The sequence below is a fragment of the Prionailurus bengalensis genome, chromosome A1, assembly GCF_016509475.1.
Source record: "Prionailurus bengalensis isolate Pbe53 chromosome A1, Fcat_Pben_1.1_paternal_pri, whole genome shotgun sequence".
In the NCBI taxonomy this organism is placed as follows: Eukaryota; Metazoa; Chordata; class Mammalia; order Carnivora; family Felidae; genus Prionailurus; species Prionailurus bengalensis.
Genome location: NC_057343.1, coordinates 150337668 through 150365400, shown reverse-complemented (window position 1 = coordinate 150365400; position 27733 = coordinate 150337668). Strand labels below are relative to the sequence as shown.

Below are 27733 nucleotides of genomic sequence, written 5' to 3'. Positions count from 1 at the left end.
TATAGCACTTTATTTCCAGCAAGGCCTCACTTAACCCATTCAAGATAATTTTACACACTTTATCTGAAGATTTAGGAAGATATTTTCTAGCAGTTGCTATGAGGATCATCAGGAAGAATTTAAAACAACATTTGGTCTGCCATGAGTGTGTGATAGTAAAATACAGAAGTGGTAATTTTTTATGTACAACTTTAGTCTTGAGGGCAAAAAAATTCAGTGCAGACTCAAACTTGCATTACGGTTTCATTTTATTATTTTCAGGTGACTTCTTTGAACACACTGCACACATGTTTGCCTCATTATTTTTCTCAACATAGTTTTATTCATATAAATAAAAGTTATCAGAAAATAAGGAAAGCCATGTCCTAATAAAGAGGTGCCTGAGTCTGACCAAAAACCAAAGTAAGAGTGTATATATGGAGTGTATGTATTTGTGGTTTTTAGACTAACTAAATCCAAGGCTTCTGCAGCCAGGGATTCTGTCTGATGGTGTTACAGGGAGGTATGTGAAGTGGCTTTTTGCTGGGTGGGAGAATTCAGTAATTCACCTTTCTTGACAAAAGCCGAAGCCAGATAAAACTCACCTCACTCTCTCACGGTAAACAAGAGGGAGCCAAAGTCTGCTGGAGTTATTCTAACAGAGAAGAATTCTACAAGATCAATACAAATTGTTGACAACCTCATATAACATGCAGGCATTATCACAGTATAAGAAGAAAATCATCATGAAAGGCCAGTAACAAAACTACCCGGAACTATGTAAGTACAGTTCAAATGTGAATTTGAGTCCTTGTAGATTGATAATGAATAATACCAACAATTAATAATGAAGATCTTCACATTAGGAAGAGTCATTTCTCACCAACCAGTGTGCGATTAGATGAGAACAGAATTCACGAAAGATAAATAGAAGCTATAAAAAAGGAGAGGAGAGAAATCTGGGCCAGAATAGAGGCAATTCTCTCAGTCACAATCAACAAAAGTTTCATCAGTTCTCAGTAAAAGTCAATAACAAGTTAAAACCAGCATTCCACTCTTTTTTATTTATAGTTTACAGATGTAACTTGTTCAAGTTAACTGCATAATAAACTACATAGATATCATTCTAATAGGTCGTGGTCAGTTTGCTGATTCTCAATTCCTTTGTTATCTTACTTAAGTCTCAAGCTTAAGACCCCCTTGAACTTGGCAGACAATGTATCACAAAGTTTTGATACTCATAGAGCACCAAAAAGCACCATCTCTATTATCATACCTGTCTGCATATCTGGGCAATAAATATTGTATAGGCACAAGGAACAATATGGGCTCAATTAAATTGTCATTATCCAGAGTATGCATATACATATTTTGTTATGTGAGAATTGAACTGAGAGAAAGGACAAAATTTTGGATGCTTAACTGTGTGGGTTTAATTATTTTCTGAATTCGGTATACTATTGTTCCCTTGTCAAAGGGGGGAATGTACAAACATTAAGATATCAAAAACTGTAGTTAGCTCTAGGTATATATCATCTTAGGAATATATACTACTGTAATTGGATTATTACTGCCCTTCAGAGTGGGACACATGGTAGTTTGTCTCTTTCTGTAAACTTAGGAGAAAACTTGATTCTGGGAATTTGGTCTTTGAGGAAAGTAGCAGCTATCTCTAGAGAAAGGAGAGGCTCATTTTTTATATCTGCTGTATAGTTATGATCATGATCCTTCTATTTCAAGGACATCACTTTCTAGTCAGAGCAATGAGCTTTCTTCATCCCCAAAGGCCACCCAGTAATGATCTTCCTCATCTATTTTCACTGAAGCTACAGGCTATTGTCCATGCATCAAGAAGCTGTTTTTGTTTTGTTTTTTTGTTTTGTTTTTTTCCTGGTTCTGTGGCAGATTCTCCACGAACCCTTGTGGCAATTTTTTTTTCCTTCCTGCTATCTGTTTTCTCAAATGCAGAGATGTGTTCATTCTTTTCCTCTTCTCAGCAGGATATGGCTGGAAAAGATCTGAGAGCTTCCTGGGAAAACAAGTCACATAAATGCCAGATAATATTTTTTTCTTTACTAGGTTAATTCTATTTTAAGGGAGAAATTGAGGAACATGGGCAAAAAAGAAGGTGGCTTCAAGCAAGTTTGGCAAATGTTTTAGGAGACTAAACTGCTCAGTCCTGATATTTAAGGCATTAGCAAGAATAAATAGAAATACTCAGCAAAACTCTTTTCTGGGTATATACTGCAGTGAACACAGTTGAGCTCAGGAATCTAGAGACAGAAGAAAGCCATAAATCTGAATGCAAAATGTTGGAAGAAAGTGTTGGTGGAAAGAACAAAAGGAAGAAATAGAATCTCAAGACCTAAGGGGAATTTAAAATATTCACATTATGCTTCTATTTCAGCAAAGTCTGATTTTTCACTCTTCACTGTGTACACAGCCAAGGTTTTTGGTGAAGAGTTTAGGAAGAAGCCTGTAGTTCTTTTGTCTAATCTACTGGTAAGAAAATTTCAAGGTCTGCTTTCATGTGCTTTTGAGAAGGATTTCATTGTTACTTCCAATGTGTATATTGCATACATTTTTTCCCTTTTTGTTTCAGTTTCTATAGTTCAGGGTTTTGCCTCCTCATAATTTGTATCACTAACTCGACATTCTTCCTAAGCCAGTCTATTTGGCACATTGTGACCAGAATAGTCCTATTACTGCAGCTCTTCCACTCAAATCTTGTAGAGATTGCTCATTTTTACCCAACTAAGTACAAGTGTCTTGTTTGGGCATCCAAAGTCTACCATGGTTTGTTTCTAACTTACCTCTTTTCATCTTCCACATGTTTCTAATATCAGATCTTAGGTCTGGGTTGTTCCCCATGCCCTGAACAGGCTAGCACTTTGTTTACTCTAGACTTCACATACACTTTTCTCTTAGACCAGCATGTTTCTCTTATTGTTTTAAAGATTTTATGAAAACCCATCTGTGAAATTTCAGACCACATCCCATTTCCTGTCTCTACAATAACTTGCCTTATCCTTCATTTGATAGTAAGTCTTCCCCCATGACATGAGATTACAACATTTATACGTCCTGTTCATATAACCACTTACATTTTAATTCTTTCATTTATCTTCTTTGCCCTTTCAAGTCATTAGTCTAGTTTGGAGTCAGGGATATGAAGATGTAACACCTAGTGGTTATTCTTCTTAAGTAACTTACAGGCCACTGAAGAACACAAATGTGTAAGAAAACAATTAAAGTACACTGTGGAAATTGCTGCAAACAAGTGATATGGAAGTACCATATGAGCAGAAGAGAGGAATACCTAAGACTATTTAAGGAAGTAGCAATGGAATCTAATGAAAACAATCATATCAAAGTAATATTAGTAAGTAACACGAAGTGCCATGATAGACATTTTAGGTACCATACAATTCCTTCAAATACAATTATTCTGACCACTTTCAGATAAAGGAACTGAGGCTCAGAGAAAAGTTACCAGCCTACATAGCTGGTAATTAGCATATCCAGGATAACACCTAGCTCTGTAGGAGAGAAAAGGGTCAGGAGTCAAAACCACATAGGGTGGCTGAGTTGCCCTGGGGTGGAAAACAAAACGAGGGTCAGGATGGTTTACATCTCAATGGGACAAGGGTGGGACTGCCTGGAATCAGTCCCGTACAGACAGTCTTTAATAACAGATTTCTTCTGGGGAATAGCTGAATTTGTGGTTTTGCTTCAGCAAGATGTGAAAAAGAGGCTATGGAAACTCCTGTGATTCCAGACATGCTGATGGAAGAGGGCCCACCAGGAAATCCTTCCAGAAGAACAGGTCGGATTAATTATCTTTGTGGCCCTAGTCCTCCTCCAATGGCTGGTGGATGAGAAGGTCAATGTCTACTCTGAGCAGGAGACAACTGGACATGTACATTCATAGCAGAAGGAAACCATCAAAGCAGAGGGCTGACCATGCTGGACAAGTCATTGAATGTGTGCACCTGAACATGGATTGCTCTGTGTCTACACAGACAAATGAGGTCATTCTGGGAATTGCCTCCCCAGGGATCTGGCATGACTAACACGCAGTTCTACTAATGCACATTTTCGTCTCATTATCTTTTTTGAGTATTTTATGAAAGTATTAATATAGTTTTAATAAGTAAAATATTTTTAGGTTACAAAACTTGACTTTTTTTTAAATTTTTTTTTCAACGTTTATTTATTTTTGGGACAGAGAGAGACAGAGCATGAACGGGGGAGGGGAAGAGAGAGAGGCAGACACAGAATCGGAAACAGGCTCCAGGCTCTGAGCCATCAGCCCAGAGCCCGACGCGGGGCTCGAACTCACGGACCGCGCGATCGTGACCTGGCTGAAGTCGGACGCTTAACCGACTGCGCCACCCAGGCGCCCCACAAAACTTGACTTCTTATTTTATATGATTAAAAACTGCAAATTTCAAGAAAAGTAAGAGGTGTGTATCTAGTGAAACACACAAACAAGCAAACAAAGCCAGATAAGGTGGAGGAGTGCTGAAGTGGCAGGAGAGATTCTGCCCTCCAGTAGAGAGCAAGTTAGTTGATTTGACATGCCAGGTCTTATCAAGTTTTCCTTCTCATCTGTTGCTTACATAGTTGTAGCCACACACTGAAGAAAAAGTTCTCACTTAGACTGAGCGGACACACAGGGTGGCCTCTGCCAGCGAAACAGAAGCAGCGGCAAACTGTATGGTCTTTATTTCATGTTCACCAGGTATAAACATCAAAGCATGGGAGGAAAACACAAGGAGCCTCCAGACATAGACCAAACACACATCTGATGTTTACATGAAAACGTGCAGGGAAGATGTACAGTTTTAAGGACTGCTAGGCAATTACAGTGGGTCTCCCCTTAACTGGCTCCTGGGAGATCACGGGGCCCTGTTCTCATAGTGCTATCGTGTTCGACAGCCTCAAGACCAGAATATTGCTGATTTTCCAGCCATTACCCCAATCGTTTTCCTAGCGCTTGCAATACATTCTCTAGAAATAACTCCACATACAGTAGTGTCTTTAACTTGTTTATAAGAACATTACTGAGTGTAGACTGCAAGAAAATGTAGACTCTGCCAGGTTAAAGTCACTGGAATTTTAGGCAACTTAGTAAAAAAAATCCCCTCTTCCCATGCAGATTTGAAATAAATTGGAGCTACAGAGGAGGTCAAGAAATGGATGTGAAATCATCTTTTTAAAAAATATTTATTCATTTTGAGAGAGAGAGAGAGAGAGAGAGTGATCACCAGCATGAGCAGGGGAGAGGCACAGAGAGAATCCCAAGCAGCCTCTGCACTGTCAGCAAGGAGCCCAACCTCATGAACAGTGAGATCATGGCTTGAGCTGAGACCTGAGCTGAAATCAAGAGTCAGATGCTTAAGTGACTGAACCACCCAGGTACCCCTAGAGGTGAATTTATGTTAATGTTAAAGGCTTGGTTGGAAGCCAGTGAACCAAATGGCCTGAAAGAAACTTGCCTATCTTGTCGCAGGCAGGTATAAAACACAGCAGACCTCACTGCAGAGGCCCAGCTGTCCCCACTGGGCATGCCTCACCTGAGCACACACAGGCTCTCAAAGGAGAGGGAAGGGGAAGGGCCAAGACAATGCCAGTCATTCATGCTCCCAGTTGTACCAGTCCTTAGATGCTCATCCTCCTCTGGGAATGAGGACCAAGAAGAAAAAAGCAAGGCATGTTGCCCAAATGGACTCTCCACATGGAAACACATAAAAAGGGCAAAAGATTTTTACCCCCAGAGAAAGTTGCTTGCTATTAGTTATGGTTTTTCTTATGCAAGGCTATCCAATTGGAAATAAAAGGACAGTAAAAGGAGATTAAACTAAAAGTTAGAAAATGTGACTTCCAGTAAAAACTATGTCACCAATTGGTTTTGTGGCCTTGAAAAAAAACCGCCTGGGCTATTTCGTCATCTCCTCATTAGAGCTTTGGACTAGATCATTTCCTTTCCACTCTAAAATTCTAAAATCCAGTCATCTAGGAGACTGCTCTCTTCAACTCTACTGCTCTATGTGTGGAATGAAAAACGTGGACAATCATTCAATGTTTAACTTTCTCTTAAAGCTTTTACTGGCATTTTCTGAGGCCTGTGGTTTGGATTCAAGGCCGAAATGGAACTTAAAGAAGATTTCTAGCTATAAAGTATAGTAGGACACTGCAACAAAGTCACTAACTTCTGAAGCTACCCAGGATCTCCATGGACTTTGAATCACCAAGAGATTTGTTGTGAAGTTTCAGGATAGAACTTCCTAAATGCACACACTTTGGTTTGGTTTTGTTCTTTCAAAAACCTTGCCAAAATATGGCTAGCTTTCTTTACATGGTTATTACTTAGACTCAAGTTCTGCTTTATTTTGTATATGCCTGGACTCCAGAAGTAAACTCAAAAGGTAGCTTCAAAAATATTCTATACTTCTTGACATATGGTGGATAAAATGGGAAAAACTATTCAAGTGTGTAAATAAATCATGGGACTTTAGGACTATAGTGTATTAGTGAACATATATTGAAATGATTCTGGAAGACCAGATCCCTTGTAGAGAGGTAGCGTAAACACCGCTTTACACATGTGCTGAAATAGCAAAGTGGTGAATTTGTTGGTTATGATACATACATAAAATACCGTTAGTTACTTTATTGTATAGTCAGGGATTTTTCAGTATGTGTTTAGCCCAATTCTCCAATTCTTGGCCTTTCCCAAAATAATGTAAATCTCTGAAATAATGAATAGAAATTGAAGTGAAAGAGAATGACATTATTCAATTAGAATGAATACATTTAAGGACCAAGAAAATGGGAAAAAATAAAGGCAGTGAGGTTATAAAGCTTATGGAGTTTTCTAAGCACAATCAGGTAAGAACTGCTTAATATTCACAAATTTCTCCCTGCTCTTTCCCGTTATTTAAAAAAAAAAAAAAACAACTCCAAATTTCAGTACCTCTAATGAAATTGAATTTAAAATTTAAATTTGGGAAGGTGGAAGTGACCTCTAGCCCAAAGCTCTCCTCTTAGAGATGAGGAGACAGATTCTCAGAGTGGTTCATTAAATTGCCAAGGCCATAGAGACCATAAACAGTGGAGCCAAGAGGAGTTTCGGGTTTCTAATTCATTGTTCTTTTTGATAGTTGGTGCTACTTCCCTGTCTTTAATGAATTAACAGAAGAAAGGCCTCCACCTCTCCTTGAACGTGCTGTGGTGTCATAAATTCAATTCTGGTCTCCCAATTAATCATGTCGGAAAGGCCTCCCCGCCCCCTCACCTCTTTTGAAATTCAAAAAAAGAGTAATCCAGTGAAGAGAGACCTTTTACTTTGCTTCTTTGTGCTTTCTCACCTTTTGACCTTTCCTCTGACTTCCTGGTATTGCTTGGGCTGGCTGCACAGTGTTTTGCTACCTGGGGAAAGATCATTCTCCCCATCCTGCTGATCCTCAAACAAAACCATGCTATGCTTTCCTTCTCTTCCTCCTTTTATGATTCTTGCCTTTTCTTCCTCCTTTGCTTTCTCCTTCTTAATTAGGTTCAAGGCAAGGTGGATGTCTGCTTCCAGTCCATTGTCCTGGAAATGAAATCTATGGCAAGGCCATCAGAGTTCTTTTTAAAACACAGACCTAGCTGTAGACACTGAATGCATTGAGAAATAACCCCCAAAGTTTTGTGTTTCTCATTAACTTTTAAAACCTTTGCTGACTACACATGCTCATTACATCGAGTTGTAAATGATGTTTGAAGAGAATGATTCCAGCCCACTCAGTGCACAAAGAGAATACAAACAAGCATTTGCAATTGCTTTTTCAAGGTGATACATGCTATAATATTGAGCTGAGTTACTGCTATAAAGTCTGAAGTCCCAGAAGTCTCAAACCACTGGAAAACAAATATGAAATGAAAATATATAATTTGTTTCATGTTAACTCTCTCACCTCCCACTGACTTATTAAATACAGGTGAAAGCTTTCTTCTCTAAGAAAAAGTGCCACATGAGGAACTCTGACTTCATGTTCCCTCTTCCAAATAGCTTTTGCTTTCTTCTCTGACTTGTTATTAATAACTCTGACAATGCTGGAAGCTGTAGCTATAAAGTGACAAATGCTGGCTGTTGAATAAACAGGACAGATGTCACCAAAGCCACTTGTTTTCCTAAGAACACGGAATTTGTTTTATGTTGCCATTTGTAATAAATATTATTATAGTTTTATCTTTTATCTTAACATTGCAGTGGTCCTTGGGTGACTGCAAAGGTGACAGTCTTGATGGTCATGGTTATGTCTATCCTTACAGTCCTCTGAGCAGCGAATCTGTCCTATCAAAAGGCCCTTAATCCACGACCAGAAACTCCACTGAAGATCGTCTTTTGAAAACCTATTTCCATCATGAGGCAAGTGTTTTAATGAGGGGAAAATGGGTCCAAGTGTCATATGCAGCCTTTATGCTTAACTTGATACAATGGTATGAGCAACGTAGATACTACCCTAAAAATATTAACTCTATAGCATTAAGTACAAAATTATAGTGCATTATAAGGAAACAAATAGCTCCAGGGAAAACACTTTAATATTGAATACCTGGAAATAATAGGCCTTCACACACAAATCATGCTTTTGTTGAGTAAATGATTCATTTTTGGAACAGTAAATCCCACCCAAATTCTTGAACAGATCTCTATAGGCTACCAGATTGAGAAAGAAAAAAGAACCTAAGAGCAACAAAAACAGTGATGTCTAGCCAGGCCTCCCCTAGTGTGAATTCTGGAAGCCAAGTTTGCTCCGTAGAGACTTTCCTTGCTGCCTCACATGTCACTGTCTCTCCTGGAGTCACTGCCAAGCTCTTCTAGGTTTTCCTTGATCAACAGAATGGGATGAGATGGTAGTATCCGAGTGTGCTATGCCTCACTTGGACTTTTCTTCCATTACTAAGATCACTGTCATTTCTTTGCTGCCATGGCCACTGTGCAGCTGTCTGCCATTTTCACAGTCATAGCTCTGGCTCATGTGCCCTATGTAGAGTGCTCAACACAGGACTGCTGCTCACTGTCCCTGGGACATTGGGACAAACACCCTTTTGTTGATACCTCTTCTTCCAAGAACCAGCTCTGAACCCTCCAGGTTTCAGGGTGTTTCTGCTTTTCTCCTAACCTCTATTTTCCTAAGATTAAGCAGCACCTGGGAAATGTATCCAATTGAAAAATGCGCTGTGTTCCCCCATGACCAGAAAACTGAGGTCTTTATTCTGTGACCTTTTTCTTTCTTTCTTTCTTTCTTTTTTCTTTCTTTCTTTCTTTTTAGAGCTGGAGATAGAAGCTGAGGTGTATTAATTCTTTTTAAATTTTTTAATTTGTTTACGTATTTATTTATGAGAGAGCGAGAGAGAGAGCACAAGCAGTGGAGAGGCAGAGAGAGAGGGAAGGGAGACACAGAATCCGAAGCAGGCTCCAGGCTCTGAGCTGTCATCACAGAGGCCAACATGGGGCTTGAACCCATGAACTGTGAGATTACGACCTGAGCCCTAGTCAGATGCTCAACTGACTGAGCCATCCAGGCGCCCCTGTATTAATTCTTGATTTCTCCTCATGAGAAAACAAACTGATGTTCTATCTGCTTATGTTATCCCCTCTCCTTTGAGGTTAAATTGCTAGATATTGTCAAAATTCTTCCGATAAAACTTGCAGAAGATTTGACCCTTTGCTTTTGGGAGTCTCTTTGAGCTTTGAAATTATATTGGATTTTTGCCCATGGATTTTAGATAATTAACTCCTGAACAAATCATTAGTGGGAAGTACAAAGTGTAGTACCCTGAAATCTGAATGCCTGCTTTAAAACCATTGTCTTGTCATCTACTATTAGCTGTGTGACTTTGACAAGTACTTCATATATTAGCTGTGGGGATTAAATAATATATGGAAAGTACTGATAAAAATGTTCAAAACAATATCCAGTTAGAGGACATTATGGGAGAGAAAAGCCCATTTATAATAGTAAAAAATATTAAATACCTAGAAATAAACTCAACAAGAAATGTACATACGAGTAAAATTTTAAAATTCTTCTGAAAGACCAAAAATTAGACTTGAACAAAAGGCAAGACAATTTGTTCTTGAATATCAAGATCAAGACTCAATGTCCTAAAGCAGACCATTCTCCCTAATTTATAAATTATGCAAAATCACAATAAAAATGCCAACAACCTTTATTTAGAGAAGTTTATACTAAAATCCATAATGAAAACAAACATGTAAGAATAACCAGGATAAAACTAAAAATAAAAAAAACTCCAGTGGAGACGCACCTGTGTGGGTCAGTGAATTAAGCATCCAACTCATGATTTTGGCTCAGGTTATAATCTCAGGGTTTGTGGGTTTAAGCCCTGCATGGAGCTCTGTCCTGACAGCATGAGGACTGCTTGGGATTGGGATTGTCTCTCCCTCTCTCTCTGCCCCTACCCTGTTTGTGCTCTCTCTCTAGGTCTCTCAAAAAAAATTAATAAACTTGGGGAAAAAAGCCTACAACAGAGAGACTAACCCTATCATTCAAATATCCTATAAAGAAAGCCTCTGTAACTGCAACAGTTTGGCATTGTCACATGAATAGACGGACACATCAGTGAAATAGAATGGAAAGCTCAGAAATATACTTAAGTAGATATGCAAATTTTATATATTGTAAATGTAGCTTCTTGAATCACGGGGACAAAAATGGACTTTTTAATAATCAGTATTGGATTGTAACCACTGGGTAGCCATTTGGAAAAAAAAACACCACAAAACTAGAACTATACCTCACACCTTTCACAAGACTCAATTCCAAATGAATTAGAGAGCTAAATGTAAGAAAATGAGGCAGATATTAAAAGAAAACATGGGTGAATTCTTCTTTAATGTCAGGGTAAAAAAAAAGATTTTGTGACTAAAACTCAGAAACAGTAAAAGACTGATAAATTTAACTACATAAAAATAAAAACTTGTACCATGACAAATACATCAAGAAAGAACTGATAATCAGGGGGAAACCATTTACAGCATGTACCATAGACCCAAGGTTAATATCCCCAATACATTAAAAAAAAAAACCACCTCTTAAAACTGAGCAAAAGACTAAAAACCTATAATCAGAGGGGCGCCTGCGTGGCTCAGTCAGTTAAGTGCTAGACTTCAGCTCATGTCATGATCATGGTCTCACAGTTTGTGGGTTCAAGCCCTATGTCAGGCTCTGTGCTCACAGCTCAGAGGCTGGAGCCTGCTTCGGTTTCTGTGTCTCCCTATCTCTCTCTCTGCCCTTCCCCTACTCATATTCTGTCTGTCTCTCTCTCTCTCAAAAATAAACATTAAAAAAATTAAAAACCTATAATCAAAAAACTCACAAATACTTATTTTTTAAATGGTCTTTAAACACATGAAAAGATACTCACCCTCACTGTAATACAAATCAACGCAACACTGAGGTACCACTTACCATTTATAAAACTAGCAAAAATTGAAAACAACTCGGTTTATTAGCAAGACTTTATGAAAATTGGCACACTCATAAATTGCTGCAGAGAATGCAAACTGGTGCAAGTCATCTGCAGAAAAATTTGTCAATAAGAAATCTACACATGCCCTTATTTTTTAAAGTATAATTAATATACAATGTTATATCAGTTTCAGGTGTACAACATATTAGTTCAACAATTCTACACTTTACTCAATGCTCCCCATAAGTAAACCTATGCATGCACATTTTGACTTAACAATCCCATTTCTAAGAGATTATTCTAAGATACATTTGAAATGTAATGAAAATACCTATGCATAAGGTGATTCATTGCAGCATTGTTTATAATTCCAAAATATTGTAAGGAATCTAAATATCCAGACACTGAAGAGTGGCTGAATACATTATGGTACATCCAAAGAATGGAGTACAACACATTTGTAAAAAGGAATGAAAAATATCTCTATGAAATTGTAAGGAGTGTTTTCTACCATATTCTGCCCAGTAAAAAATATAAGTTTCTAAAGCAGTATTTATAACAGGCAGAGTAAGTTTTGAATGAATGAAAGAAAGAAAGAAAGACAGACAAGCAAAAAAAGCTATATGAAGTATACAAGGATCTGTTCATTTGTGCAGCATGAAATATATGAAATATAAGAATACACTAAAAACTAATGAGATTGGTTTCCTAGAGGGTATGGATAGGAATGTCGTGAAAAGATCGGAGAAGAGATAGGGAGGATGCTCACTTCTCCATGGATTCCTTGTCAACAGTTTTGAGTTTTAGGTGTCATCGTTTCACATGCTCAAAAATAAAATAAAATTAACCTCAATGTTGGTGGACTCTAAAATCAACTACAAACAGTAAAAAATGAACTAACTGTATCACAAGTAAGATAACCACATGGAAGCAGGTGAGGAAGAATGAATCTAAGTAGTTCTTAGATTTGAACTAATCTAAGTCAAAATACTATTTTGACTGTATAAATTAAGGCTAAGGACAAGAATTTTATACAAATATCGTACTCTAGGTAGTGAACTGTTTTTCAGCAAATTTGAAACTACTTCATGTGTATTCTAGAACTGAGAAAATAAGTGAATATATTCTAGATAATGACAGCCGGATTTGCCCTCTTGAGGAAAAGGAATTACAAGTAGAGAAGTGGGCAAGCCTAAGATGGACATTGTGGTGGTGGAAGAGTCAGAACTCAGGATTTTCAATGTTTATACATATAAAGAAACACAAAAATAGGTGAAGATGTGAACATATAAATACATGTATTTCCTAGCTCTATTCTCTGCAAAGGCCGAGAAGCAATGACATTGCAGTAGCCATAAGTACACCTCACTTCCACATCTTGGTCTCAAACATGATTCTCCAATACAACCAATCAGTACCCCTTAGAGAAATGGCTGGGTCTAAGACTGGGGCAGGGAAAGTACAAGTTGAATCCAGAATGCCATGTGGTTTCAGAAATTAAAGAAACACTTAAAAATTAACATGTGCAGGATGAAAAGACACAGAAGCCAAGCTGAAGAAGTCCCCATGACCAAATCTAGAATAATATAACCAAAAAATAATTAGAATACTGGATTATAAGTTCATGGGATGAAAAAATGGCTGTAAGTTCATACTGAAGTCAATGAATGAATTAATGAAAAGGGAAAGTTCTTATAGTAGAATTCCAACTTAAAAATGAAGAAGGGGCACCTGAGTGACTCAGTTGGTTAAATGTCTGACTCTAGATTTTGGCTCAGGTCATGATCTCATGGTTGTGATATCAAGCCCCATGTTGAGGTCTGCACTGAGGATGGAGCCTGCTTATGATTCACTCCTTCTCTTTCCCTGTACCCTTCCCCCCACCTCTAAAATAATAATAATAATAATAATAATAATAATAATAATAATAATAATAATAATAAAACTGAGAAAGAAATGATGGAAATAAAACATCACCTTTTGGGTAATACCATAGAGGAGAGACCTGGTAGACACTATCTTAACCAAGTAGTCAAACTTGACATCACTGGTAATAGAACATACCAAAATTATGTGCCTCTGGATTCATAAGAAGAGAACATGACTACTGTAGTATTCTTGTCATATATACACAACCTGAATATAATCATTAAGAAATATTAGAAAACTCAGATTCAGGGACATTTTACAAATAACTGGCAGGTATTCTTCAAAAGTATCAAGGTATCAAATAAGGAAGACAGAAGAACAATCAGAGATTGAAAGAGATTAAGGAAAAATAACAACTAAACACAATGTGTGATCCTTTATTGACTTCTAGATCAGAAAAATGACATGAGATAATTATTGATATTTTCATAAGATGAGTATATTATTTGAGGATTCTGTGATGTTAATTTACTATCTTTAATAATTGTACTATGAGGATTCAATGTATTAACATTTGAAGAAATTCAAGAAAGGGTATAAGGGAACTCCCTTTGTAGTACTTGGGCAGTTTTATGGTAAGTCTGAAATTATTTCACAATGAGAAAGTTTAAAACAAAGTCTTAAAAGTATTGGAAAGGGAAAAAGTGCTCAAAGATTAACAAGTATTACTTATTATGAGTTTAGCAGTCTTTCTAATGTATGAAAGCTTAATTCCAAGTTGAAAGCCTTCACAAAGATTTTCCTTTAATTAAGCTCTTTTCAAAGGGAGCATTTTGAATCACCTATGAACTGTCTGCAGCACAATCACCTATTTTCCAAATGCATATCAGAGCCATTCCAGACCACTTGACTTACAATATGATTCTCTGCAACAAACTCAACACCCAAAAAGCAAATAGTCCAGTGAAGAAATGGGCAGAAAACATGAATAGACATTTCTCCAAAGAAGACATCCAGATGGCTAACAGACACATGAAAAGATGCTCAACATCACTCATCATCAGGGAAATACAAACGAAAACCACAGTGAGATATCACCTTACACCTGTCAGAATGGCTAACATGAACAACTCAGGCAACAACAGATGCTGGCGAGGATGCAGAGAAAGAGGATCTCTTTTGCATTGTTGGTGGCAATGCAAGCTGGTGCAGCCACTCTGGAAAACAGTATGGAGGTTCCTCAAAAAGTTAAAGACAGAACTACTCTATGACCCAGCAATTGCACTACTAGGTATTTACTCCAATGGATACAGGTATGCTGTTTCATAGGGACATATGCACCCCAATGTTTATAGCAGCACTACCAACAATAGCCAAAGTATGGAAAGAGGTCAATATCCATTGACTGATGAATGTATAAAGAAGATTTAATATATATATGTGTGTGTATATATATATATATATATATATATATATATATATATATACACACACACTCAGTGATCAAAAAGAATGAAATTTTGCCATGTGCAACAATGTGGATGGAACTAGAGTGTATTATGCTAAGTGAAATAAATCAGAGAAAGACAAATATCATATGATTTCATTCATATGTGGAATTTAAGAAAACAGATGAACATAATATAATAAAAGCAAAAGTAATATAAAAACAAAGAGGGGGACAAACCATAAGAGACTTTTAAATAGAAGGAACTGAGGGTTGCGGGTGGGGTGTTGGGTAGGTAGATGGGCTAAATGGGCAATGGGCATAAACGGGGGATGAGCTAAATTGATGAGCACTGGGTATTATATGTATGTGATCAATTACTAAAATATATTCCTGAAATGATTATTACACTGTATATTGGCTAACTTGGATTTAAATTTTAAACAAAGAAAAAAAATGAAAAACAAAAAATGTGGTTCTTTGCACAGTAAGAACTTTTTGATTTTTATGGCTGAGAAAAAATACTTTTACTTGTCCTTACCTTTAAGCAACAGGTTAGTTGGATATAAAAATTTAATATTTCCCTCTCAAATATGATTCAGTGTTGTTGGAGAGGAGTCTGAGGTCAGTCTAAATTTTTTTTAAATGATCTTTTTTCTCTCCAAAAGTGTATAGGACTTAGTCTTGGTGTTCTTAAATTTCACTAGTGTTTTCATGTTATGGGTTTTTCAGTAACTATTTTGTTCTTTACTCTGTCCTTTTATCTGAGAGTTTATATCATTCTGGGTATAAATCTGGAAGATTACATTTTTTCCCAAATATTTCCTCTGTCTTGTTTACTTTTATATCCTGTTCTGAGGAGGCCCTTTTTATATGGGTCTTAACATGTCTCCTTCCTTTATTCTTTCCTGAGGACTTTGGGAATGTTCCTTGACCATTATATTCTAGATCAAAAATTTATTTTTTAGCTTTCTAAATTCTGCTATTCAACCCATCTACTGAATTACTTCAACAATTATTTTTGTTTAATTTTTTTTGTTAGAGAAAGAGAGAGTACATGTGTGTGAGTGGTGGAGAGGGGCAGAGGGAAAGAAAGAGAGAACCTCAAGCAGTCTCCATGTTCAGTACTGAGCCTGACATGGGGCTTGATCCTACGAACCATGAGATCATGGCATGAGCTGAAATCAAGAGTAAGACATTTAACCAACTAAGCCATCCAGGCACCCCAACAATTATGTGTTTTTAATACTGAGTATCTTCAATTGGGTTCCAAAATCTTTATGCCCCTAGGAAATTATTATGTCTATATGTTATATTCTTTTCATATCATTACCTCTACTAACTCTGTATCAGCTATTCTATTTGTTATCTGTCTTTCATAGTACTTTAAGTCCTCAGAAGTCATGCTGATTTTCTCTGTAAGTTCATCTTTCATTGCTTTGGCATTATTAACTGTTCTGTCTGGTAGTATTGAAACCTTTGGTTCTCAAAGTGGTGTCTAAAGACAGGACCAGCAGCACTGGCATCATCTAGGAGCATATTAGAAAGACAGTATTTCAGGGAATTCCCAAGTTATTAAATCAGAATCTGCATACCAATAAGACCAGCCACGTGATTTATTTGCACTCTAAAGTTTGGAGAACACTGATGTATACCTTAGCTCGGGTTCCTTCAAGTGACCTGGGGAGGGGTGCCTCTTTTACAGTCTGCGTTTAATTATCCCTTTTTCTCTCTCTCCTGCAACAGATTTCCCTTGTCCTCAGGTACCACCAAACTTGTCTTTCTCAGGCATTGTTTCTATTCAGGGACAAATACTGTCTGATATAAATTGCTAGCCCAGTAAGTAAGAGAGAGAGAGAAGAAAGAATGCTGGGTACTAACCAGATTGCTTGTCCCCACCCTATAGAGACTCCTACTCTGTTCTGATTTTAGTGGCCAATGCCAGTGGCTGCTTTCCTGTTCCTCAAAGGAACAGCAGTGTGGAGAAGAAAGGTAAAACTAGAACGCTCACTCATTGCCCTTCTGGGGGACGCTTCTCTCTACACTAGGACTAAAACATCCTCTTTCTTCCTATGTACTTTTAGTTTTGTGTAAATTGGCTAAATAGCCTTCTGACATCCATCAAACACCTGATCAACCTGGGGCCAGATTGTGCCAGAGAAAGGGAGCCAGCAATGAAGGCAAATTCAACTACTTTTCTAGAAGCTGACTCAGGTAATTCTGAGGTACACTAAAATTTGAAAACTACCACTCTAGTCTTTTTCCCCCCTCTTTTTATTATACATGGAGAACTTTGCATTTATGTCATTAGGAGACTTTTTCAAAGTATGGTGATATTTCAGTTAATCTTGAGGTTAAACTTATTTGCATTTGGGCTGAACTGATAGACTCATTCAGGGGGGTTATGTCAATCTAGAAAAGTTGTTTCTTATAAGGGTCTAGGATATGTATCTGTAGATTCTATGGCTGAAGTAATTATTTTAGAAAAGATCAATGAAGGCATTTACTAGGATTGAGGGAAGAGTTGATTTTATGTATATTCTAAACCAGTTTACCTCTGTAGCTAAAAGGTATTGTGCAAATACTTACAAGGTTTTTAATTTTGCATATCCTGATTTTTTTTCAAACTAGCTCAATGTAGGAAATTCTCTAGGAATGAGCTAAGGCTACAAAACACTAAGTTCCCATGAACACACAGAGCGCCACCTGATAACAAACAATGGGGAATAAAACACTTAGCCCACTGGTTTGTCATCAATGATGTTTTTTTTGTCTTTCCTTCCTTTTTCCCTCCCTCCCTCCTTTCTTTCTCTTTCCTTTACTTCCCCACTTTTGAGGTTCTGCTAACTAATTTTGATATATTTTGCCAAAAAATACAGAAAATGTTGGTTAACTGCAGGGTCAATGCTGTGCACGCAACTACAAAGAAGGCACATTTTCAATTTCCACTTGCCCAGATTGAATTTCATCTAAGCCTTGTGCTTCCATAACGAAATTCTCTTTTGTCTTCCACAAAATAGCTAACCACAGTAAGACATCTCACGTTCCAAAATAGTATCCACTTCAATCTTTCCTCAGTGACTTGAATGAGATCTACTCCATCCTTCTCAAAATTCTCATAAGACTTGGATGACTTCCTGGTCTACCTGCCTCCTTTAAGCCCCTGGTCCCCTTCTTTTCTTATAGATTTTTCTCATTAATGAACCTTCTCCTTATTACAAACTCTAGGTAAAATCATTGTCTTAAGTAGTGTGGTGCATTTTTGATCCTTTACACCCATTACAATACTGCTTTAAAACTGTGTATTTTTCACCAGGGTGGCTAAAATGAACAAATCAGGAGACTATAGATGCTGGAGAGGATGTGGAGAAACAGGAACCCTCTTGCACTGTTGGTGGGAATGCAAACTGGTGCAGCTGCTCTGGAAAATAGTGTGGAGGATCCTCAAAGAATTAAAAATAGATCTACCCTATGACCCAGCAATAACACTGCTAGGAATTTACCCAAGGGATACAGGAGTGCTGATGTATAGGGGCACTTGTATCCCAATGTTTATAGCAGCACTTTCAACAATAGCCAAATTATGGAAAGAGTTTAATGTCATCAACTGATGAATGGATAAAGAAATTGTGGTGTATATACACAATGGAATACTACTTAGCAATGAGAAAGAATGAAATATGGCCTTTTGTAGCAACGTTGATGGAGCTGGAGAATGTTATGCTAAGTGAAATAAGTCATACAGAGAAAGACAGATACCATATGTTTTCACCTTATGTGGATCCTGAGAAACTTAACAGAAGACCATGGGGGAGGGGAAGGGAAAAAAAAGGTTAGAGAGGGAGGGAGCCAAAGCATAAGAGACTCTTAAAAACTGAGAACAAACTGAGGGTTGATGGGAGGTGGGAGGGACGGGAGGGTGGGTGATGGGTATTGATGAGGGCACCTGTTGGGATGAGCACTGGGTGTTGTATGGAAACCAATTTGACAATAAATTTCATATTTTAAAAAAAACCTGTATTTTTTAGCATATATTTTCCATCCATAAGGAGTTCTCTATGTGGGATGAGTTCAGCGAGTAGCTATATACACAAATAGTTCAAAGTTTTAATTCACTGACATATTTGACTCTTTCTCTACCAATATGCTTTTTATTAACAATGAGAAGTATTTTTTTTGTAACGTCACCAATACTGGTGTTCATTCTCCATCACATAATTCACTCTGACATCATATAAAGGTTAGAGGACTTAGCAACAGGAAAAGATTCATTTTTCCTGATTGGCTTTCACTCATCAGCTAATGGGATGCTATAACCAATTGTGTTTTCATTTCTGCTTTGACTGACCAGGAGCTCAGAGATAAATGTAATGATAAATTTTAGCTACTATATTTTCCTAGGACTTTTTAAAATTAATTTTTATATGCATGTAGTCAACATACAGTGTTACATTAGTTTCAGGTGTACAATATAGTGATTCCACAATTCTATATGTTATGCTATGCTCACCACAAGTGTAGCTATATCTGTCACCACACTACACTATTACAATACTGTTGACTATATTCCTTGTACTGTGACTTTTATTCCTGTGACTTACTCCATAACTGGAAGGCTGTAACAATGAGAAGTATTTTAATGTTCAATTTCTAGTATTCTTTTTTGCTGGTTAGAAATTTAATTTCCTTCAGGCTAAGAGAAATTCTCTGACATGTAGGCCATATATTGCACAAAATTTAAACTTCTGGTGTATAATTTCCTCTAAACCAAAATGAAAATATTTTATATTTTCTTGCAGCCTTTTTTTTAAGGAACAGTGATCTTCAATTACTCATAGGCTTTAACTGAAGTTGCATCTGTCTTATGTCAAGTCCAGCCTTTTTGTCAAAAACTAACATTTTTCTAACACCAGTGGAAACACAACCCTCTCCTGTTTGAAGAATTAGAGCTCTATAAAGGCTGCCATGTAAAACCAACTAAACAGCCTAATCAGTTCAAGCTCTGGTGTCTGACTAGAATGTGCTTGTAGTGTCAGGCTCTCTTTTTACTTTGAGTGTTGTTCCCTGTCATCACCTCCTACACAGTCTCTGCCCTTCTAGTCTTATCTCTCATAAGAGGTTAAGAAAAATTGGAAGGAGTTGCTGATCAGCCAGCAGGAACTGTCAAAGCATCAGTCATTCTGGCCTTCCTCCCAAGAAACAAAACAAATTATTCTCCCAGCCAGCCTCCTCACTGCCCTCTGGGCTCAGGTCTAAAACTGTTTGAACTCTCCCATATGGCTCTCAACATGTGATTGTGTCATTCCATCAGGAAGCCACTCAAAGGGCATTTTCTCAGTTTGATTTATATTTTCCTTTTATCTTTAATATGCTCCCAGGAACACAAAGTCTTTCTTTGTCCTGCTTTGTGTTCCTTGCTCGCCTAGTTTCCTTTTTTTTTATGTTCCATAGTCCATTCATTTATTACATTTAAGGGCAAGAAACACACTAAACATTTTTGCTTGTTCTAGATTTGATATTTTCATATCAAGCATTCTATTTTAATTTGCATTTGTGTAGTGTGTGTGTGTGTGTGTGTGTGTGTGTGTGTGTGTGTAAAGAAATCTCATAAAATTTAAAGACTCTCCATTAAACAATCACATCTTTGGATATTAAAAAAGAAGGAACATGGGGCACCTGGGTGGCTCAGTCGGGTGAGTGTCTGACTTCAGCTTAGGTCATGATCTCAGGATTCATGGGTTCAAGCCCCACATTGAGCTCTGTGCTGACAGCTCAGAGCCTGGAGCCTGCTTCCAATTCTGTGTCTCCCTCTCTCTGGTTCTCCCCCACTCATGCTCTGTCTCATTCTCTCTCTCTAAAAAATAAATAAATATTAAAAATTTTTTTTTTAAAAAAAGGAACATTTCCCTACAAATATCTTAAGCAAGAGGTCATATTTCAATATTTGAAAACATCAGGGAGCAATGGCATGTGAAACCATGGTTTGTTATGTTTTGTCTCATCTATTCTAATAGTGGTATATCTTATCTTAAAATACAGAATGCCATAAAACAGTTGCTGCTGTTAAAGAATTTTGAATCCCACCGTGTTGGCAAATGAACAGGACGACTTGAAGACAGACCTTAGAGAATGTAGACCTCGGAATTTTATTCTTAAAATGCCTAGGGATAGATTTCAGCAGTCTTAGAAAATGAAGAAATTTTTATAATTCACAATAAAAAACTATGTGGAGAACTAAAAAAGGATAAGACTTAATCAGAGGAGAAAATAGATTTGTACTCATTCTATGTTTCTGGTTTTCCATATCATGTTCATTTTCTTCTACCAATATTCCAACAATTAATGGGTTCAGTTTAAGATTGAGTAACTCTTCCACTTGGTATTTGGATTTCCTAAGAAAGATCTCTGATGACCTGTGGGAGATAATTTATTTTCAAAGGAGGGAAGGCTCTCTTACTTCTCACCAGTTATTAATCCCAACTCAGAATATCTCCAACTTTTCTTCTACCAAATGTACTTCACAGTAATTAATTCTGCTTAGTTTCACATGGACTCATAGCTCCCATGGGTTAGGTTTCATCTTTGTAAATGATGCTGAAATCCAGAAGGCAATAAAACACATTTGGTCCAGGGAGCGGTGTGGGGAGAGATTCACTGAAAACATGTGGAGCATGCCCTGGTCTGTAATGCTACTATATATCATCTACACACACATGCATATATAATAGTATTCAATTGTTACCACCCTTGTCTTATTCAATAGGAGATTTCCAATTGAAATAAGGTAAAAGTCCTTTTACTTTCTTTCAAAGGTACTGAAAGCTTTAAAAGGCACAGAAGTGATAAACATCAGTCTATTAATATCATTAATTATACAAATCAAGTGCTTTAATCCTCTTCAAATTCCTAAGTAAAGCCAATTATTTTACTTGCTGCATGTTTCTCATCCTTAGTCAGATTCACTTAACTGCTAGTTAAATTTAAATGCACTACTGAGCATGCCTTGACTCCATGTACTTTAGATTGGTTTACTAGTTCACTCCTGGGTAGTTGAATAGTTACTATGCTCCCACCACATTATGCTTTGAGGAAATAAAAGTGGAAAAAGTAAATGCAGTTCCTACTTTCATAAACATTATATTTTCATCTGAAATAGCCAGTTAAATCTTGATAAACTAACAGGAATATCTTTTGATTTTCCTCAAAGAAGTCAAATTAAAAAAAAAAAAGTATTTTAAAAGTAATACCTATTGGGGCCCCTGGCTGGCTCTGTCAGAGAAGCATGCAGCTCGATCTTGGGATGGTGAGTTGAGCCTCACGTTGGGTATAGAGATGATAAATAAACAAACTTAAAAAATACCTACTGTGTGCTGGGTACAAAAGATTTAGGTATCAGTATGTCAGGGAGACAATCCTGTCTTTCACAATCCTTAATGTCTTCATTGATTGTTTAATTGCTTTTTAGTTGAGGGTTTGTTCAGAGTATTGGCACATAAAGCAAAAATAGAAGAAGCCATAATACCTTGAATTTTCCTTAGGAAGGTGCCATATTAGAGATCAACATACCATTGCTGCGTAAATCCAACAGACACAATGCCACTGCCCTCCAGTCCTAGAATTGCAACAGACTGCTGTTTGAGGTTGAAACCAGATGAATTGTTAGGGTCTGTCATACACCCCGTCCTCCAAAAGTATATGGTTAAAAGTTAGTATCCTAGTCAGCTTGGATGATGCTTCTGTGGTGACATAATTGTATGAACTGAGACCCTTTGTGGAAAGAATGGATTCACGCTTGCCAACTCATTCATTCCAGGGTATGAGGTCAATGAGCAGAACAATGAATAGAAACACCTACACTACTGAAGTTCTCAGTCTCTCTCTCTTCACTCTATGCTCATCCAGACTATACAGATAATCTCAGAAAAGGTTAAATTAGACTCAAATAATTCTGTCTCAGCTATCTACAGTTCTTGGGTACTGAATCATTATGGATACTACCAGATCAGTTTGCAAGTAAATATTTCTACAATGTTCCCCGTGCTTCCCCTAACCACTTGATCAGAGCATACTGAACATAATTTAACCTTTTCTTTTTTTTTTTTTAATTTTTTTTTTCCAACGTTTATTTATTTTTTTGGGGACAGAGAGAGACAGAGCATGAACGGGGGAGGGGCAGAGAGAGAGGGAGACACAGAATCGGAAACAGGCTCCAGGCTCTGAGCCATCAGCCCAGAGCCTGACGCGGGGCTCGAACTCCCGGACCGCGAGATCGTGACCTGGCTGAAGTCGGACGCTTAACCGACTGCGCCACCCAGGCGCCCCAATTTAACCTTTTCTTAGTCAACATAAATTGTGAGTCGATAACTATGCTTGGTTATAACACAGTGATCCTCTAAGTACAAGATGCAAAATAGATTCGGCAAAATGGCCATATATAAATTTTTTTGCCCTCTTTAATTATTAGTACTTATTTCCAGTTGATCTCAATGTGCCTATCTACTTGTCTGTACTATCCAATCTCTTACCTTTATAGTCTTCTGGGAAACCAGAGAGCCAAATTCGGCGAGATTTGTATAAAATAAGATTAAGTACACTTAAGCAAAGTCCTGATAAGTTTTTGTGACTGAAATGCCTTAAGATATAAACATGGTGAGCTCCCATTTAGGAACTCTGAATATGTCCCCCATAACACTGTCAGGTGAAAGTGCTATATAACGAAAGCGGAACTGTAAATGACTGACTCAATTGAAATGTCTAAAGCAGTTTTAAGTGGAGACCAGCCCACCGCAAAAAAAACAGCTACAGCAAAGGGATCCATGTTTTGATTCTCAGATGTACACAAGCTTATCTACATTTATGAACATTTACTCAGAGAATAAGTGTAATTGGAATGCAAGGACTGACTTACCCCTCTTTGGCCTTTACTCAATGTGGTTTCAATGTAACTTGTAGCTACATAGCTGCATTAATTAAAACCATTGGTTTCAGGAAAAGGGGAACATTTATGCATTTATTTATTCAATAAAGTATTTATTTCATCTTAGGTATTTAGTACTGTTTTAGTTGAAAATATTAAGATGGCAAGATAATGTGTATACTTTCAAGGGACCAGCACAAGGCAGAAAAGCCAGGGTAAATCCCTTTTCAAGAAGACATCATAAGTCTGCACGTGAAGGCATCCCTTCTGTTCTTTTGTTTTTGATGTAATGATTTATATATTACTCCATATGATCTACACACATAAATACCAATACCCACTGCCATCCCTGCCCTGGAGCATGCCAGGGCTGGGGACACTGCTTTTATTTTAAAAAAATATATAATAAAGAAAACATTCTCATTTTCTGTGTTTCTATGTTTTCTCTATTATATTTGTGTCTTATGGCCTAGAAATTGGACAGAAATAAATAACCAGAAGAAGGACAGAAGTTATGGTGTCTTTTTTTAAATTTTTTTAATGTTTATTTATTTTTGAGAGAGAAAGAGAGAGAGAGAGAGAGAGAGAGAGAGAGAGAGAGAGAGAGAGAGCTTGAGTCGGGAGGGGCAGAGAGAGCCAGAGACACAGAATTAGAAGCAGACTCCAGTCTCAGAGCCGGACACACAGAGCCCAATGAGGGATTTGAACTCATGAACCATGAGACCATAACCTGAGCCAAAGTCAGATGTTCTACTGACTGAGCCACCGGGGTGTCCCAGAAGAAGTTATGGTCTTGATGGACTTCTGGTCCAGAAGCAAGTAGAGGTCACCGGGAGTTTGGCCCCCTGTACAGTAAAAGACTAAAAGTGTTCCATCTGAAGGGAGACTGGACCTGTGTCAATGGGAAGGTAAGTTAACCCTGCACAAGAAAGGAGTATGAAACAAATCTGTTGGAAAGATTGACCTGGATCTATAGCTTAAACCGCATTTCAGCTTAGAGAGGTAGGAGGACGCAGACATAACTTGTAGAGGTAAACTAAACCAGTATGGGAGTATGGGAGGCATACTAGTATGAGAGGCATACTAGTATGGGAGGCATAGTATGGGAGGCATACTAGCCATGGTATCTAACATATTGCGTGGAGAGAAACCCCATGTATCATTATATCACTGAGCAGAGTTTACGGTCCTCAGGGCTCTGGGTGGAGTCAACCACAGGGTTCAGTAGGGTGAGAAAGAAGATTTCCCATCCACATGAGGTTGCAATCCAAAAGTTCAAAGAAAAATACTCTATCAGTATCAAAATAAAGATTTGATTCTAATGACATTAGTTAACATGGGAATCTGAAAAACATATTAAAATAAGTATGTAGAAAAATATCAAGTAGATTAATAAAAGAATGAAAGAAAAATAAAGGAATAATAATATGTTGAGAATATCGAGGAGATAAATAAAAGAATAAGAAATTATGGGCAAGGCTCATTTGGCATAGTCTAAGAGCAAATTAGTCAAGTGGTTGAGGACTTTACCAGAATCCACCTAGTTTACTAGTTTGCTAGTCAGATAAAGAGATGAGAGGAAGAGGCATGGAAGATAAAGTGAGACTTGTAAAACTTCCAGAAAGGAATAGAGAAAGTGATGGAGAATCCATACTTGCAGTTATAATAGTTGAATGGTTTCCACAATTGAAAATAGATACAGGTCCACAAGTTGAAAGTACCCTTCAAATGCCAAGAAAAATAACCTTAAGTTCTCACCAAGACTCATAATAACAAAGCTGTAAAATATGAAGAATAAACAAAACACTACTAGAGAGACAGAGAGAAAAATAAGTCAAATACACTCCAGCTAACTGTTTATCAGCAACAATAGCTGCCAGAACATAATGGAACAACAGCTTGAAAATGCTAGGGAAAAATAACTGTCAGCATAAAATTTTCTATCAGCCAAATGACTACACAAGAATGTGAGCAAATTAGGGTATTTCTGACATAAGAAGACAAAGAACGTACCACGCACAGACCCTCACGGAAAGAACCAGCCAAGCATTCATTCGACAAGAAGGAAAAAAACAAAAACAAAACAAAACAAAAAATATAAGAAAAGTGTCAGATGTAAGAAAAAAGAATAGGCTAAAACCACACTGAGAGACAACCTATTTGTTTTTCAAAGGAAATTGATTGAACTTTCTAACAGAGTAGCCCCTAGTTACTCTCTTTTGGCTTAAGTTAAAATTAAATAAAATAAAAAATCATGTGTGCATCTAGCCACATTTTAAGTGCTCAATAGCCATGTGTGGCTAATGGTTACTATATTGGATAATGGGGGTACAGAACATTTCCATCATTTCAGGAAGTTCTATTAGATAGTACTAGTGATAATTTAGGGAACTCTGGAAAGCTATGCAATTTACATTCTTAAAGTACCAGAAAGAGAATAAATGGGTAATATACCTACTGACTTGAAGTCTATCAGCTTAGGTGTGTGGGTATTTTATATATATATACACATATCACATTGTTTAATGAACAGTTTAATCAGTCTATCATTTTTCCAGTTCTTTATTTTGTGTGCCCATCAGTAGATGGAGTAAACCAGCTATTTTCATACAGAAATCACCACACTGGGTACGGTTTGGCTAATCTTAGCAAATCTGCTTCAGTTAAAAAATCTTTAAGGGCACACCTTAGAAACAATCAACTTGTAAAGTCATCTTTTTGCTTGTTCATGTTAAAAGAAGTTATATGTGTTTGAACTACATACAACCAAACAGAGACAGAGAAAGAGAGAGAGACTGTGTGTGCACACGAGCGGGGGAGGAGCAGACAGAGAAGGAGAGAATCTTAAGCAGGCTCCAAGCCTAACACAGAGTCCTCAGCAGGTTCAATCACACCACCATGAGATCATAACCTGAACCGAAATCAAGAGTTGGACACTTAACTGTTTAACTGACTGAGCCACCCCGGAGTTCCTAGGCTTCATTTTTCAATAGGAAAAGTTACACAAAACTGAAGTAGTCTCTGTGTCTCAAAAATGAATAAGTAAACAAATAAAAAAGTAAAACAAATACACAAATGCGGAAATAAAATATATCCAGGTGCAATTGTATATGATGTGTGGAGTTGAAAGTACACTTCTAAATTTTTACTTAAAACTTTGGGTTTTCAAGTTTTAAATCTCAAAAACTACAAATGGGTATGCAGTGAAAGATTTTCCACCTTTCTTCCCTTCATCCACAAAGTCTCACCTCTTTACCTCCTCCCAAAGCAGGTAACCACTCTTGATGCTTCTTTATCCTTTCATGGATGTTTTAAATAAGAAAGTAAATATACAATATGAATATTTTATCTCTAATTTGCTTAAATGGCAGCATGCTATACACAGAGTCCTACGAATCTTTTTTTTTAAGTTAATATATACTAGATATCCTTATGTATTGTATATAGAGGCTCTCTCCTCATTCTCATACACCGGAGTATTTCCAATGTATGGATGTAATATAATTTAACAGGTTGAACAATATGAAATCGCTGCTAATTGTTTTAACAACAGTTTCGTGTATTTTATCATATATTCAATGCCCTAATGAAAGACATTTTATGTTTCATGAATTAAGTTTTACCAGGACAGACACATAGACCAATGGAATAGAATAGAAACCCCAGAACTAGACCCACAAACGTATGGCCAACTCATCTTTGACAAAGCAGGAAAGAACATCCAATGGAAAAAAGACAGCCTCTTTAACAAATGGTGCTGGGAGAACTGGACAGCAACATGCAGAAGGTTGAAACTAGACCACTTTCTCACACCATTCACAAAAATAAACTCAAAATGGATAAAGGACCTAAATGTGAGACAGGAAACCATCAAAACCTTAGAGGAGAAAGCAGGAAAAGACCTCTCTGACCTCAGCCGTAGCAATCTCTTACTCGACACATCCCCAAAGGCAAGGGAATTAAAAGCAAAAGTGAATTACTGGGACCTTATGAAGATCAAAAGCTTCTGCACAGCAAAGGAAACAACCAACAAA

The 27733-nt window shown here is 37.3% G+C and overlaps 1 pseudogene; it reads left to right on the top strand.

Annotated features, from left to right (window-relative positions):
• Positions 1 to 3601: 3601 nt before the first annotated feature.
• On the top strand, positions 3602 to 3877 carry LOC122474781 (annotated as a pseudogene).
• The last annotated feature ends 23856 nt before the right edge of the window (positions 3878 to 27733 follow it).